This window comes from Scyliorhinus canicula, chromosome 21, assembly GCF_902713615.1.
Source record: "Scyliorhinus canicula chromosome 21, sScyCan1.1, whole genome shotgun sequence".
Lineage (NCBI taxonomy): Eukaryota > Metazoa > Chordata > Chondrichthyes > Carcharhiniformes > Scyliorhinidae > Scyliorhinus > Scyliorhinus canicula.
The window spans coordinates 52,948,474-52,963,993 of NC_052166.1; the positions used below are offsets into that span (position 1 = coordinate 52,948,474).

Genomic DNA, 15,520 nt, shown 5'->3' on the forward strand with positions numbered 1-15,520 from the left:
GACATGATCTGACAAACAAAAGTGTTTGTGTCTCGAAAGCTCCAATTGTCTCAATATCCATAACCTTTTTATGGGTGAGAATTTCAGATTTCTGCCACCCTTTGTGGGGAACATGTGTTTCAAGTTTCCCTCTTGATTATATTTGTAAGATTGATGTGGAACCTGCCGCACAATTTTATTCGCTGTTGGCTCAGTGAAGACATGGAGCTGGATTCCACGCTGCCGGCAGCGAGATTCTCAATCGGGCGCAGAGGTAAAAACGGGATTGGCACCCTCTGTGATGGCCTGCGCCCCCCTCCCCCCCCCCCCCCTCCCCCAGCAGCTGGATTGGGGTTCGTGCCCACGTGCCAGCGGGAGGATGCAAATGGATGCAGGAAGTCCATTTTGAGGAAATGAAGTGTCAATTTTGAGCTGCGCACTTCAAAATCACTCACGTGTGATGGTGCGCAACTGGAATTAACCTGACTCACTTTGAAATGGTTGATGTTTGTAAACATTGTGGTCAGAGCAGTTACTCAACCATGAAGGAAATGAATGTGTGTGGAAACTGCCCACAAGGCATGAATGACTTGCAACTCGAGGTCTGAGAGGTTTAAACACCGGTCACTACTTTCTCTTTCCAGGATTTGACACATGGCACTTCCTCTGTCTGAACCAGCAGGTGGATACCCAGGTGAGTGTTACAACAGTATTTTTTTTTCACTGCCTCTGTCAGGAAGATGGTTAAATGGGGGGATGAGCAAATGAGCAGAAAAGTGGCAGATGGAATTCACCACTGAAAAGTGTGAGGTGATAACTTTGGAAGGAGTAATGTGACAAGGAAGTCATCGAATCATAGAATTTACAGTGCAGGAGGAAACCATTTGGCCCATTAACACTACACCAGCCCTTGAAAGAACACCCTACTTGAGCACAGTAACCCCGTGCTGTCAAATCACAAATTGGTGTAAGACTGGGACCTGTTCCTGACTGAAAGTTGTCAAGGGAGTGTCCCTTTAACAAATTTGTCTTATCACATGGCTTCAGTGATGTCATTGTGTGGGTGGAGCTGGGCTGTAGCTCTGAGTTTTACTTTTGCTTTGAGCTTTGGAGCTGGTTTGTGGCTCTGATTCGCTTTGAGTGCGGACTGGTTTTGAACTGCCCAGTTTGAAAGGTGTTCCTCTATCTCATTTAAATGCTGTTTCCCAGACTGCTTGATAAAAGGGATAATTGCTTTCTGGAAGGAATTCGAACTTGCTGTTTGGAAAGGGGAACAGAGTATCAATGACAAGTATTATACCAGTAAGAATGCCGTGTACTGGGCCACACCTTTTGAAAAGGGGTTTCTGGTTTTACTTGGATTTTGTTATTGAATTGGAACAGTTAAGGGGGGAATTCATTAAAGGTTATACATAGATTACAAAAGCTGCGTGGGGTCTTTATGTTTGTAGTTGATAAAATTCTTACTGTGTGTGTTTATACAAATGTTAACTAAATTCGTAGAATATAGCTTGTTTTTTGACTAAAAAGTGCCTAAGAACTCTGTTGAATAACATCTGAAAGGCAGGCTGTTGTGCTCATCATAACCAAAATCAACTAACAGTTATAGGTCAGGTGAACTCCATGATATACTTTGGAGTTTTCTAAACCCTGGCCCATAACAAAGTGAAGTGGAAGGTTTAAGTTTCCATTCTGAAAGATGACTGGTAAAGTTTCTGTGAAGATTTAATATGTTTATGTGACGGTCCTGAATTGCCATTTTTGAATCATGTGTTTAAGATAAACCAATTTGAAAAGAATGGCGAAGGTCAGTATTAAAAATCGGGTAGTGGAGTTCACTGAAGCCTGTTAACTGCTGAAACAATTTTATACAACAGATATTTGATCTCCAGATAAAGGAGCTGCAATGTGTTTCCAGGAATTCCCTGTTTGTGTTAGACATCATATTGCTCCTGCCCACGGTAGCAGTTCCACCGGGGTGACCTCTACATGAGAGCTGCCATCCCATCACACTGTCTCATCAATTGTCTGGGGTGGGACACTGGGCCGTGCCCACCTACCCACGGCCGGCCATTTTCTGCACCCCCTCACACCCCCTCTAACAGCACCGAGACGGGTTGTAACATTCACTAAACTGTGACCTGCACTCATGCCAATTTCGCTGGTGTCTACTTTTCTGGCCTTACGGGTCTTCACGCTATGCCAAGTTGGATTCCCAAACACTACATCAGGAGTGGAAGCGGCCTGCTGTGATTTCCGCTCTGTGACCTGAGTCCTCTTTGGCAGCCGTCTGCTGGGGTTACTGGGCCTGGACGGGCCTGGCGCTGCTCTGGTGGCGTGATGCCTTTCTGTTCTGCCCACTGCCCACCATGCGCCAGGGACAGGAGGGGGCGGAGTCCGAGGTGTTGCAGTGTTCCGGCACCTTCATTGCGGGAGTCAGTGGCTCAGGCCCCATCACCTCTTCCTCATTTTCCCGGTGGCCCCCAGGCTACTCCATGGGACGGGGGTGCGAGCAGAGCAAACCACTGAGCTGCAAATCCTGGAGGCATGCTTCTGTCTCTACTGTGGTCTGCCTGCTCACGGCCATGGAGCACAGGGAGTGGACAACCTCTGTCTGGGACTGTGCCACCTCCATCTGTGTCTGTGCCATACTGGCCAGCATCTGGATAATGCCACTGCTCAGCCATGACTTGCTGTGTCTGGGCCGTGCTCGGGAGCATCACTGCAATGTTCGTGTGGTCCTGACGTGTGATAGGGCAGCCGTACCTGGGCCTTGGGCCACCGACCGCACGCCACTACAGACGGCACCTGTGCAGTTTCAGCATGCGTGGCATGCATGGTCGCCACCCACCACTTCCTGCAGGCGGCTCGGCGACTCCAAACGCAGCTGCAGGAGCTGGATGCTCGTCGACAACCCCTAATGCAGTCCCTGGCTCTGCCAGTGCATCTCCGCAATCAATGGGACTGTCCGTTCCAGAATCCCAAAACACATCTGGGCGGCAGCTGGTCCCTGGGGTGGGGTCAAAAAAACAGAACAAAGAAAATTACAGCACAGGAACAGGCCCTTCGGCCCTCCCAGCTTGTGCTGATCCAGATCCTTTATCTAAAGCTGTCACCTATTTTCCAAGGATCTAATTCCCTCTGTTCCCTGCCCGTTCATATATCTGTCTAGATGCATCTTAAATGAGGGCGATCGTCCGCCCCCTTGGGAGTTCCGACCTCCACCTGCTGTACTGGACTAAGTGTGTGGTGCACACCAGATAGTGTCCCAGGAGCCTCTTCACTAAAGTGCCCAGCAGACCTCTCCCTCTCTGGGATGGTGGAAGGTGTTTGAGACAACTGTGATGGGAAATCAGTGACGTTCCTGGACTCGTGCTCCAGGGTGCACTTGGATGCATGTTGGTGTCGACCTCCTCGCTCATTGGCAGCTGTGTGGCGGGGGTCGGGGGGTGGTGGGGGGGGGGGGGGGGGGGGCAGCAGCAGCAGCTCCTGACTCATTACCAGCTCCTGCAAGACGAGACAAGTGATTGCATCATTGGCTGAGAGGAGGGGAGTGAGTGTGTTGGGGATGGGGGGGGGGAGGGGAGATGAGCATGCCATGGGGAACCGCAACTCAGCAGGGCCTCGCCCGATGCCCACCTCCACCGTGGAAACTGCCCTTCCTTCGGGCCTGCCAGCCACGTTCAGTGCTCTCCTGCGGTGAGGGCAAAACACCCTCCACCAAACCGGATGGGGCACATATAGAAAACATGTGGCTGGTGGGTTGGCGGCTGCTAGGTGTGGTGCCGGGTGGGAGTTTGGCCGCCCACTAGGTGGGGTTACGGGTGTGTGAGACTGGGGCACAGTGTGTGTTAGGGACACAGTGTTGCCTGCTGCCCTGAGGAGGCGGTAAACCTATTTTCTTTTCATGTACAGAATCAACTGCACACAGAACAATACTTTTCACTGTACCCTGGTACACGTGACCATAAACTAATCCAACATTTTACTGTCATATTGGTGTGTGTGTGTGTACACACCCAGCGATTCTGGCGCCATCTCCCATTGGGATTGTTCCTGTTCTATGTGGCGCTGGGCTAGCCCCTTAGCAGGCGCTGGATCAGTCCCAAGTGCGGCGCCAGTTTTGCTGTCGTAGAACTCCGCGGATCCTGCCCCGACGTCAGCACTTGTTCTCGTGAACAGCAAATCGGCTGATATTCTGCCTAATGGGGAATCCCGGTCACTATCTCCGCTGGATCACGAAGGGAAGATGTCAAGTTACAGACCAGGTTCTTCTCCCAGATTGAGTTATGAGACTGCCTGACTCTGACTCTGACTGTGTGACAGCTAATCCCCGAGTACATCAGTCCCCTGGTTGTTGAGGTGGAAAAGGAGCGAACGTGAAATCAAAAGAACAATTCTGAATTAATTTGCATGTTGTCTCTCATCACTCCATTCGTTGCCTACTTACAGTGTTTGGGTGCCAGAGGCTTTCTATTAGCAAGTAGAAATCCTCATCAAATGTTCTGGTGTCAATCTGTCACTCGGGATATTGCTTGAAAGGAGGGAAAATAATGTATGTACTCGATACAAAAGAAAGATGGGATAATGTGGTGCCAATTTTAGATCCTGCACTAAAAAATGCAAACTGTGACGAGAATTAACCCCATGCTTGTTTACAAGCTGACCTCCCTCCCCACCCCAGAATTCTATAAGCAGATGTGCTACTAAATGCTATAATTTGTTTTAAAGCCACCCTGCTTGTGTGGAGACTTGTCTATTTTAAAGTGGTTCAGATAAATGATCAGGGTCCGGGAACAGCAGGGTAAGAGATTAGGAGGAAAATGGACCAGGTGGTCATGATCATTAGAGTTGTTGGAGCGCAGATTCGGACCATTCAGCCCATTGCAGCTGCTTCTGTGAACCAGCCAATGGCACCTGGTGCCCTTCTCTCGCCTTCTCCCTGTAACCCCCACAAATTCTTCCTCCTCTGACCAACAGTCTAAGCTCGATTGCTGGCTCATGATTCAGAGCGAGGCCAACAGCGCGACCAAGGTTACACGTGAAGACCCCGCCTTCCCAACCTTGCCCTTCGCCAGAGGTGTGGCGAACCTCTGGTTAAATCACCACCAGTCACCTCTGCCCCTCAATGTGTCATCTGGGACTATGACGACTTTACTTTCACTTCAATCCCCTTTTGAATAATTCAATTGGAGCTGCCTCCGCCCCACACTCAGACAGCACATTCCAGACCCCAACCTCTGGCTGATTCAAAGCTTTTCCCTCATGTTGTCATTTTTTTTGTTTGTGCTAATTGCTTTAAATCTTATCCCTCTCTTTCTCTATCTTTTTAAAAAAAGTACCCAATTTTTCCAATAAAGGGGCAATTTAGCGTGGCCAATCCACCTACCCTGCACCCAGCTACCCTGCACAACTTTGGGTTGTGGAGTGAGACCTTAAACAGTTTCTCCCTATCCAGTGCATGTGTCCAAACCCCTCACAATTTCAAACCATCTCCATCAAATCTCCCTCTCCAAGGAAAACAGTACTGATGCTTTCAATCCATCTTAGAATTGAAGTTCCTTGTTCCTGGAATTATTCCCCTGAATCCCCTCTCCAATGCCTTCTCATCCCTCCCAAAGTGCAGCATCCAGATCTAGATGCAATATTCTAGCTGAGGCCGATCTAATGTCCTGCAAGTTGAACACATCCTCCTTGCTCTTGTACTCTATCCCCCTGTTTATAAAGACTAGGATACTGTGTGCTTTAATAGCGGCTCTCTCAACCTGCCCTGCCACCTTCAATGTTTGCGCACACAATACAAAGAACACAGGAACAGGCCCTTCGGCCCTCCAAGCCTGTACCAGTCATGATACCAACCTTTGCCAAAACCCTCAGCACTTTCTTGTGCCGTATCTCTTTATACCCATCCTATCCATGTGTTTGTGAAGATGCCGCATCTGCTTCCACAACCTCCCCAGGCAATGCGTTCCAGGCACTCACCCCCTCTGCATTTAAAAAAAAAAAAAACCTGCCTCGCACATCTCCTCTAAACTTTGCCGCACGGGAGAAAAGGGAGGCATGTGAGAGATGAGTAAAGATAGGTGAACAAACGAAGGGTGGTTGGGGAAGGTGAGATTGTTTGTGTAAGCCATGCTGGCTGGGGTCTGTGCCTGGGGGGGGGGGGGGGGGGGCAGCACAGATCCCTGTGGAACACCACTAGTCTCAACTTTCCATTCAGAAAGCACCCTTCTCCTGCTACCCTTTGCCTTCTGTGACTGAGCCAGTTCTGTATCCATCTTGCCACTTCACCTTTGATCCTGTGTGACTTCACCTTTTGTACCAGTCTGCCATGAGGCAACTTGTCAAAGGCTTTACTGAAGCCCATGTAAACAACATCCACCACCCTCTCCTCATCAATCATCTTTGTCACCTCCTCAAAAAACTCAATCAAGTTAGTGAGGCACGACCTCCCCTTCACAAAACCATGCTGTCTATCACTTATGAGTCCATTTGTTTCCAAATGGGTATAAATACTGTCCAATAATTTACCTATTACTGACATGAGGCTCACCGGCCTACAGTTTCCAGGATTGTTCCAGCTTACCTTGCTAAAACAGCGGTACCACATTAGCTATTCTCCAGTCCTCTGGGATCTTGCCTGTAGTCAATGAGAATATAAAGATGTCAGTCAAGGCCCCAGCAATTTTCTCCCCTTGCTTCCCTCCGTATTCTGGGGTAAGCAAAGGAGTTCATACAATGTATCCGCGATGATTTTCTCGAACAGTATGTAATGGAACTTACGAGGGAGCAAGCTATCCTAGATCTGGTCCTGTGAAATGAGATGGAAATAATTAATGATCTCCCAGTTATGGATCCTCTTGGAAGGAGCGATCATAGTATGGTTGAATTTAAAATACAGTGGAGTGTGAGAAAGTAAAATCCAATACCAGTGTCTTGTGCTTAAACAAAGGAGACTACAATGGGATGAGGGAGAAGTTGGATAGGGTAGATTTTGTGGTGGGACAATTGAGGAACAGTGGAGGACTGTCAGAGATTTTTCACAGCACTCAGAAAAAGTACATACCAGGGATAATCAGCCATGGATATCTAAGGAAATAAAGGAGGATATCAAATTGAAAGAAAAAGCATACAAAGTGGCAAAGATTAGTGGTTAAAAAAAAGGATTGGAAAATCTTTAAAGCTCAACAGAAAGCAATGAAAAAAGGTACAAAGAGAAGTAAAACAGATTGAGAGCAAACTAGCTCAGAAAATAAAAACCGCCCGCAAAAGTTTCTACAAATATATAAAACGGAAAAAGAGTAGCTAAGGTAAACGTTGATCCTTTGGAGGATGTGAAGGGGGATTTAATAATGGGAAATAAGGAAATGGTTGAGGCATTGAACAGGTATTTTGTGTCGGTCTTCGCAATGAAAGACACCAATAACATGCCAATAATTGTTGGCAAGGAGGGTATGGCATGCGAGGACCCAGAAACAATCATTATCACTAAGGAAGTGGTGCTGGGCAAGCTAATGGAGCTAAAGGGAGACAAGTATCCGGGCTTTGATGGAATGCATCCCAGGATACTGTTGCAGCGTCTGCATGGTCTCGCCAATGTACCACGCCTCGGGACATCCTTTCCTGCAGCATATGAGGTGGACAACGTTGGCCGAGTCACATGAGTATGTACTGTGTACCTGGAGGGTGGTGTTCTCGCGTGTAATGGTGGTATCCATGTTGGTGATCTGGCACGTCTTGCAGTGATTGCTATGGCAGGGTTGTGTGGTGACGTGATCACTGTTCTGAAGGCTGGGTAGTTTGCTGAAAACAATGGTCTTTTTGATGTTGCGCGGTTGTTTGAAGGCAAGTAGGGTGTGGGGATGGCCTTGGCAAGATGTTCATCTACATCAATGACTTGTTGAAGGCTGCAAAGAAGATGTCGTAGTTTCTCCGCTCCGGGGAAGTATTAGACAACGAAGGGTACTCTGTGTCCCGTGTTTGTCTTCTGAGGAGGTTGGTGTGTTTCTTTTGCTGTGGTGCATTGGAACTGTCTATCGATGAGTTGAACGCCATATCCCGTTCTTATGAGGGTGTCTGTAGGGCATCTGTGCCCTTCCCAGTCCAATGCCGGTATCTCCACATCATAACTAAAAGAGGTGGCAGGGCAGATAGCAAATGCGCTCGTGGTAATTTACCCAAATTCTCTGGACTCCAGGGCGGTTCCGGCAGATTGGAAAAGCGCAAATGTACCACCTCTGTTTATAAAAGGAGGTAGACAAAAGGCGGGCATCTGTCGGCCAGTTAGCTCAACTTCTGTAGTGGGGAAAATACTTGAATCTGTCGTTAAGAAAGAAATAGTGAGACATGTGGATCAAAATTGTCCCAATGGGCAGGCGCAGTATTGATTCATGAAAGGTAGGTTATGTTCGACTAATTTAGTGGAATTCTTTGAGGACATTATGAGCACAATGGGCAACATGGAACTGGTGGATGTGCTGCATAAGATAAAGGTGCATGGCATTATGGGTAATGTATCCGCATGGGTAGAGGATTGGTTAACTGACCAAAAGCAAAGAGTGGGGATAAATGGGTGTTTTTCTGGTTGGCGATCAGTGGCTTGAGGTGTGTCTCGGATCAATGTTGGGTCCTTAATTGTTCACAATTTACATGGATGATCTGGAGTTGGGGACCAAGTGTACCCCAAGTATAATGTGTCAAAGTTTGCAGAGGAGTGGTAGAGGCACGTCTGCAGAGGATATAAAGTGAATGGGCAAGGCCTGGTAATGGAGTTCAATGTTGATAAATGTGAGGTCATCTATTTTGGTAGGATTAACAGCAAAATGGAATATTAATTAAATGGTAAAAAAATTGCAGCACGCTGCACTGCAGAGGGATCTGGGTGTCCTTGTGCATGAATCGCAAAACGTTGGTTTGCTGGTGCAGCAGGTAATTAAGAAGGCAAATGGAAATTTGACCTTTAATTGTTGGAGGGATGCAGTTTAAAAGCAGGGAGGTTATGTTGCAGCTGTACAGGGTGCTGGTGAGGCCACACCTGGAGGATTGTGTGCAGTTTTGGTCTCCTTACTTAAGGGTGTGCAGAGGAGATTCACTACATTGATTCCGGAGTTGTGAGGATTGGCTTATGAGGAGAGACTAAGTAGACTGGGACTATACTCATTGGAATTTAGAAAAATGAGGGGGGATCTTACAGAAACATATATAAAATTATGAAGGGAATAGATGTGATAGAAGCAGGGAGGTTGGGGAAACGAGAACTAGGGGGCATAGCCTCAAAATGAGTTGAGGAGGAACTTCTTTATCCAAAGTGTCATGGATCTGTTCAGGTGAAACCCACATGACCTGTAAGGTCCCATCTCCTTCTCCCAGGAATCTAAAGCCCTCCTTCCTGCACCAAGTATTCATCCATCTTATCCTCCTCCTCCTGTACACACTTGCATGTGGCACTGAGAATAATCGGGTGATTACTACGTTTGAAGGTTTGCTTGCTCATGTTCTACCTAACTCACTAAATTCAGACTGCAGGACTGGCATCCGTCTTTCTATATGTCCTTGGTACCAGTGTGCCAACGACTGCTGGCTGTTCACCATCCTGCCCAGGGGGCTCTGGAGTTGCTCAGTAGCATCCTTGTTCCTGGCACCAAGGGGGCAATATACCATGCTGGATTCACATCCGTGGCCACAGAAACGCCCATCTGCTCCCCTAACTATTAAATCACCTATCACTATTGCTCTTCCAGTCTTCCTTGTGCCCCCTGTGCAGCTGAGGAATCTGTGGTGCCATGGACTTGGTTCAGGCTGCACTCCTCAGATCAACAATTATTATCATCAATGTTCAGAACTGAATATTGGTTGTAGAGTGGGATGTATTAAGGGGAATTTCTGTTTGACTGGTGGTCACCCCTTTCCCTCTTTCTCTGCAGGATGCCCACATCTGTAAACATACTATCCAAGTAACACTCAATCTCGTGGATTCCCTGCTTCTCTAGTTCCATAACCCAGAGCTCTAGCTGTTGCAACTGACAAAACTTCCTGCACAAATGGTTATCCAGGACATGGGGAGCATCCTGGAATTCCCACGCAAAACAGGATGGACACTCTGGACATTGGAGCAGCCCTACCATTTCTCTATTTATTGACTGATAATCTGACTGCTGTTAATCCTTATCGAACCGATATTGGTAAAGCATTATCAATACCAGTAAAATGTATTGCTATTAATAACCTAGCAAACTTTATAAATCCCATTCTTTGCTCTTTTCCCAGTGGAGGCTCTCATTCCCTGGGGAGATCATGCAAATTGACTTTTTTTTTAAAGAATTTTGTGGGTTGAATTTATTTAGAATGTTATTGCTTGTTTTACGATATTGTGCATAGCCTCATCTGTTTGTGGAATTTGTTGCAGTTATGAAAATGTAAGCAGGGTTTTCAGAGTGAAATGAAAATGAAAATCGCTTATTGTCACGAGTAGGCTTCAAATGAAGTTACTGTGAAAAGCCCCTAGTCGCCACATTCCGGCGCATGTTCGGGGAGGCTGGTACGGGAATTGAACCCGCGCTGCTGGCCTGCCTGGGTCTGCTTTCGAAGCCAGCGATTTAGCCCAGTGAGCTAAACCAGCCCCTGGGTGGGTGAGTGGGTTGTTGGGTATGGATTGGCCGGAAGCCTCCTCGGTGAGATAGAAGCTGTTCTTAATAAAAACAACTTACCTTTCAGCGCTGTAGTTGCAGAGAACCAAACAGGCAGGAATAGTCTCCGCTGAAGAGCTGAGTAATTGTAACATGGTGGTGCTGGAGATATCCACTCCTGACAGTGCCCCCTTCACGATTAAGTCTGATTTCACCACCACCAATGAGTTCCCATGTATTATCATGTTGCTATAAAATCGCACAGGCACCAAGACCTCTGGGTTATTTATCCTGGATTTTGTTATTTTTCTTTCTCTCTCCTCGTTGCGCCAAGCTTTCCGATATCCCGTTCCTCAAATTTAATTCCTGAGTAAAATTAGTAAATCATTCCAGGAGTTTACAAATCCAAGTGTAAGAACCGAGGTGGATCTGTTATGGGTTTTGTTTCTCCCCGGCCTTGGAATGTCATTTTAATGCCATGGCAACAATTCAGCAAAGAAAATCTCTGTGGAAGAACCTGAATACTCCTGCACGCCACTGAATTCCTATTCTTGGTAACTAGCAGCCACTGTACAAAATGACACTTTTTCTCTGTGTCCATCACTGAGATGTGTTTATGGACGCTTATAAAAAAAAATAAAAATAAAACATTTTCCCTACTGTACCAAGCTAACAGACAGCAGAAAGAACTTGAATTCATATAACACCCTTCATTATTTTTGCATTTCGCCAATTGGTTTATAGTTGATGAGGTAGTTTTGAAGGCCACCACTGTGTAACTTGACAACCGGTTTGTGCACAGCAAGCTCCCACAAATGATCTGTTTGGGAGTGATGTCAGCTGAAGGATAAATATTGGTGAATGAAATGAAATGAAAATCGTTTATTGTCACAAGTAGGCTTCAAATGAAGTTACTGTGAAAAGCCCCTAGTCGCCACATTCCGGCGCCTCTTCGGGGAGGCTGGTATGGGAATTGAACCCGTGCTGCTGCCCTGCCGTGGTCTGCTTTCAAAGCCAGCTATTGAGCCCTGTGCTAGACTCTCTTGCTCCCCTTCAGAGCAATGCCAATTAATTCATTGGAAAAGCGAGTGTCTCAGTTTGATGTCTCACCTGAAAACACAGCACCTCCAACAATGCGGACTCCATTAATACGTCCACATTCGTGATTGGATTCAAATGTCAGCCTAGATTCTATACTCTAGACCATGAAGTGGGATTTGAACTGCTCACCTTCTGACTGAGTCAAGACTGCTACCCATTGAACCAATGGTTGCATATAAACTCGTACGAGCAACATAGGAAATTAGCATCAAGACAGTGGGTGGAATTTTCCCAATTGCACAAACGTGCTGGATCAGTGGCAAAAGCTGGGTCAAACTCATTGGGTGGGATTCTCTGTCCCGTTGCACCAGAAATGCGGTGCGGCGCGCTCCTGGGATTCTCCGTTTCGCTAGCCGGCCAATGGGGTTTCCCACTGTGGGCAGCCTCACACCGTTGGCAAATCCCGGCTGCCGGTGCAACGGAGAATCCCGACAGTGGAGAATCCAGCCCATTAGCTTCACAGATGTGATGTGTGCGTGCGTGTGTCCCACCCGGAATCACAACAGGTTGTGTCTTCGAAATCCATGGAAATCGGGTTCATTCTTTGTTTTGGTCTATGATCCGGTGAGGTCAACTTCTAATAAAATGCACATTTCGGAAGTTTGTAACTTTCATTATTTTTCCATCTCTAGTTGGAAGTTGGACTCCCTTGCCATTGGGAACATCCTTCCTGCATCTACCCTGTCCCTCCCCTGATTCTTCTAAACTCCAGCAAATATCATCCTAACCGGCTCAATCTCTCCACATATGTCAGTCCCACCATCTCGGGAATCAGTCTGCTAAACCTTTACTGCACTCCCTCCATAACCAGAACATACTTCCTCGGATAAGGTGATCAAAGCTGGGCACATTATTCCAGGTGCGGCCTCACCAAGGCCCTGTATACTTGCAGCAAGAGATCCCTGTTACTGTACTCAAATACTCCCTGTGGTCACAAAAATGTAATAATCTCCGGATTACTACCTGAGCCACGAGTTAATTGGCACAGGGTCAATAAGATTAAAGAAGTAAATGCGTGACTCCGAGCTTGTTGTGGGGGAAATAGGTTTGAATTTGTGGGACATTGGCACCCGTACTGAAGAAGGAGGGGGCTGTTCACCCCAGGGTTCTGAGAATGTGGAGGCAGTGGTGGTGATCTTTCAGGAATCACTGGAGTCAGAGACAGTCCAAGGACTCTAAAATGACTAATGTAACACTCCTGCTTAAGAAGGGAGGGAAGCAGAAGACTGGAAAGGCGTCTTTATCTGACTTTGGTAAGATTTTAAGAGTTCATTAGTAGAGATGAGTTCGCAGAGTACTTGGAAGTGCATGGTAAAATAGGGCTGAGTCAGAGGTCATGCATGACAAACTTGTAAAAATTATTTGAGGAGGTAATGAGGAAGTTACACAAAGGGAAACCTGTGCATGTGATCTATTTGGATTTCCAGAAGGCCTTTGAAGAGGTGAAGTATACTTGGAGTATCGTCAGCAATTTTGGGCCCTGTACGTAAGGAAGTATGGGTTGGCCTTGGAGGGGTTTCCAGAGAAGGTTCACAAGAATGATCCTGGGATTGAAGGGCTTGTCATATGAAGAGCGGTTGAGGACTCTGGGTCTGTACTCGTTGGAGTTTAGAAGATGGGGGGGGGGGGGGGTCCATTAAAACTTGGAGAATACTGAGAGGCCTGGATAGAGTGGATGTGGAGAAGATGTTTCCACTAGTAGGAGAGATGAGAATCTGAGGGCACAGCCTTAGGCTGAAGGGACAAATCTTTAAAACGATGAGGAGGAATTTCTTCAGCCAGAGAGTGGTGAATCTGTGGAACTCATTGCCGCAGAAGGCAGTGGAGGCCAAATCACTAGTGTCTTCTAAGACAGAGATAAATAGGTTCTTGATTAATAAGGGATTGTGGGGAGAAGGCAGGAGAAGAACATATCAGCCATGATCGAATGGCGGAGCAGACATAATGGGCTGAATGGCCTAATTCTGCTGCTTTAAGACCATATTTTCTGCATTCTAACCACCCACTTGGTAAAGAAGCACTTCTGAAAATAGTTTTCTGTAGGATCTCAAGATTAAAATAAAAATGTTTCCTGACTTTTTTATATCATGAGAGTTTTCCATGAATTATTTGTCATTTGCTCAGTACTTGTAGAACAGAGCTGTTTTCTTTTTTATCCCTTCAGTTCTTCTTCCACTGTTCCCAAAAGATGAACTCTCCACTGCTGTTCCATTGACCTGTCCACAACAGATTAAACACAAATGACAAGATCCACATTGTCCTCGACTCTCTCTCTCTATATAAACAGCAGGTTGCAATTGCTTGATTTTCAGAGTGAGTGCAGTGACCCGAAGGGTTAAAACAGAATTATGTTTACACTTCAGTTCTCATCAGAATGAATTCAGGAAGAATTATGTGGCTCTTTAATGAGAAAATAGTGTTATTAGCATCAAATTTTTAATTGCTGTCATTTATGGCTCATCATTTTCATCCACTAGGAAACAATTAGTACTTTTAATAAGGGATTTATTGCAAGATTATGCAACATAAATTAGCAGAGTTCATCAAACTAAGTGTTTTTCTATTTGCATACGGCAAAGCAGGTCTTTGATAACTTGTGACCCATTGGATCAAAGGTGTTGGATGCAGTGCATTAATATTCAAATAGTTTAGCGTGCGGGAGAGTACTCAGCCAGTCTGTTCTGAAAACACGCTTCATAGCAGGAAGCAGTTTTGTTTGAATTTTCATTTGTGCGCCGCAGTTTGGCACTGGTGGGTGAGCTCACCGAAATCTAACAATGGGAATAATTTCCCATTCAAGTCACAGTGCTGAGATTGATGGCCCGTTGAACACTCACCAACACGGTTGAAAGCTCATTAAGGTGCAGATCTTCAAGCTTTTGAAGGGAAAAGCATTCAGATTGTCTCCATATCCCTGTGTAGAGTTAAATTGACACGAGCAGTGAAATGTGATGGGCAAAATTCTCCGCCCTGCAACGCTGCAAAATGCAAATCGCAATCGGATGTCTGGCCAAAATGGAGGTCCATGCCTAGCGCCAATTCGGCCGCCAAGCTCTTGTCCCTCGTTGGTGGCATCGAGGTTTGTGACCCATGCCATCGACGGCATTTGCATGAATTTAAATGTAATTAGCAAGTTTGGCGAGTTTGACTCTCTATGCTCCGGGTCTCCACGATGCTCTGACCCCCTCGGGCAGAACTCTCAGAGGCGCGATTTCCTAGGGGTATCTGCAAAATGGGACTGGACGCCATAGCTGCTGAGGGTGGAGGGGGGGAAGCAAAGTTTGAAAAACTGTTTAGAAAGGTACTGCTCAGGGCAGGAGCTAGCGCTGGCTGGATGGCTGCAGGGCCGGGGATGTAACACGGAGCGACTTTGCGATAGCTCTGTGGATTCGGAGTGTCCCCCTCGGGATTTGGAATGTCACCCTCGGGATCGGGTTGCCCTGACTCGGGCTGCCATTGCTGCAGTGTTTGTTATAAACACCCATTTGGTGCAAGTTACAGGTCCCTGGCTGCTCACGCTGCTGACTGCTCACTGTGTCCTGTAAATGTTTTGAGGTAATTTGAGAGCCCACCCAGGCCGCGCCTCTGGAAACCCTCCGATCCCATCAATGGGTTGGCCGTGGCCAACTCGATCAGTGGCACACCAGGTGCTGCCACTCATCAGAAACGCAGGCCCACTGCAGGTAAAGCAGGAGAATAGCAGAGCTCATTCCAAACCGAGACATGCACCGTGGTCTTTGGCACACTGCCCCTCTCAGGATAGAGACTTCACCAGTGACACTATCAGCTAGCCGATTCCGCAGGACCACCAGCTG

At 46.9% G+C, this 15,520-nt stretch overlaps 1 long non-coding RNA gene across 3 annotated transcripts in view; it reads left to right on the forward strand.

Annotated features, from left to right (window-relative positions):
• The window catches only part of LOC119955414, a 41,819-nt gene that overhangs the window by 15,222 nt on the left and 11,077 nt on the right, over positions 1 to 15,520 (forward strand). Inside the window, exons 2-3 of one of the 3 annotated variants that reach the window (XR_005458463.1) lie at positions 624 to 673; positions 13,870 to 13,965. This is a non-coding gene — a long non-coding RNA (uncharacterized LOC119955414). Of the gene's footprint in view, positions 1 to 623; positions 674 to 9,902; positions 10,153 to 13,869; positions 13,966 to 15,520 lie in introns of those variants that run through there. The other 2 variants (XR_005458464.1, XR_005458462.1) reach the window with 2 other exon arrangements.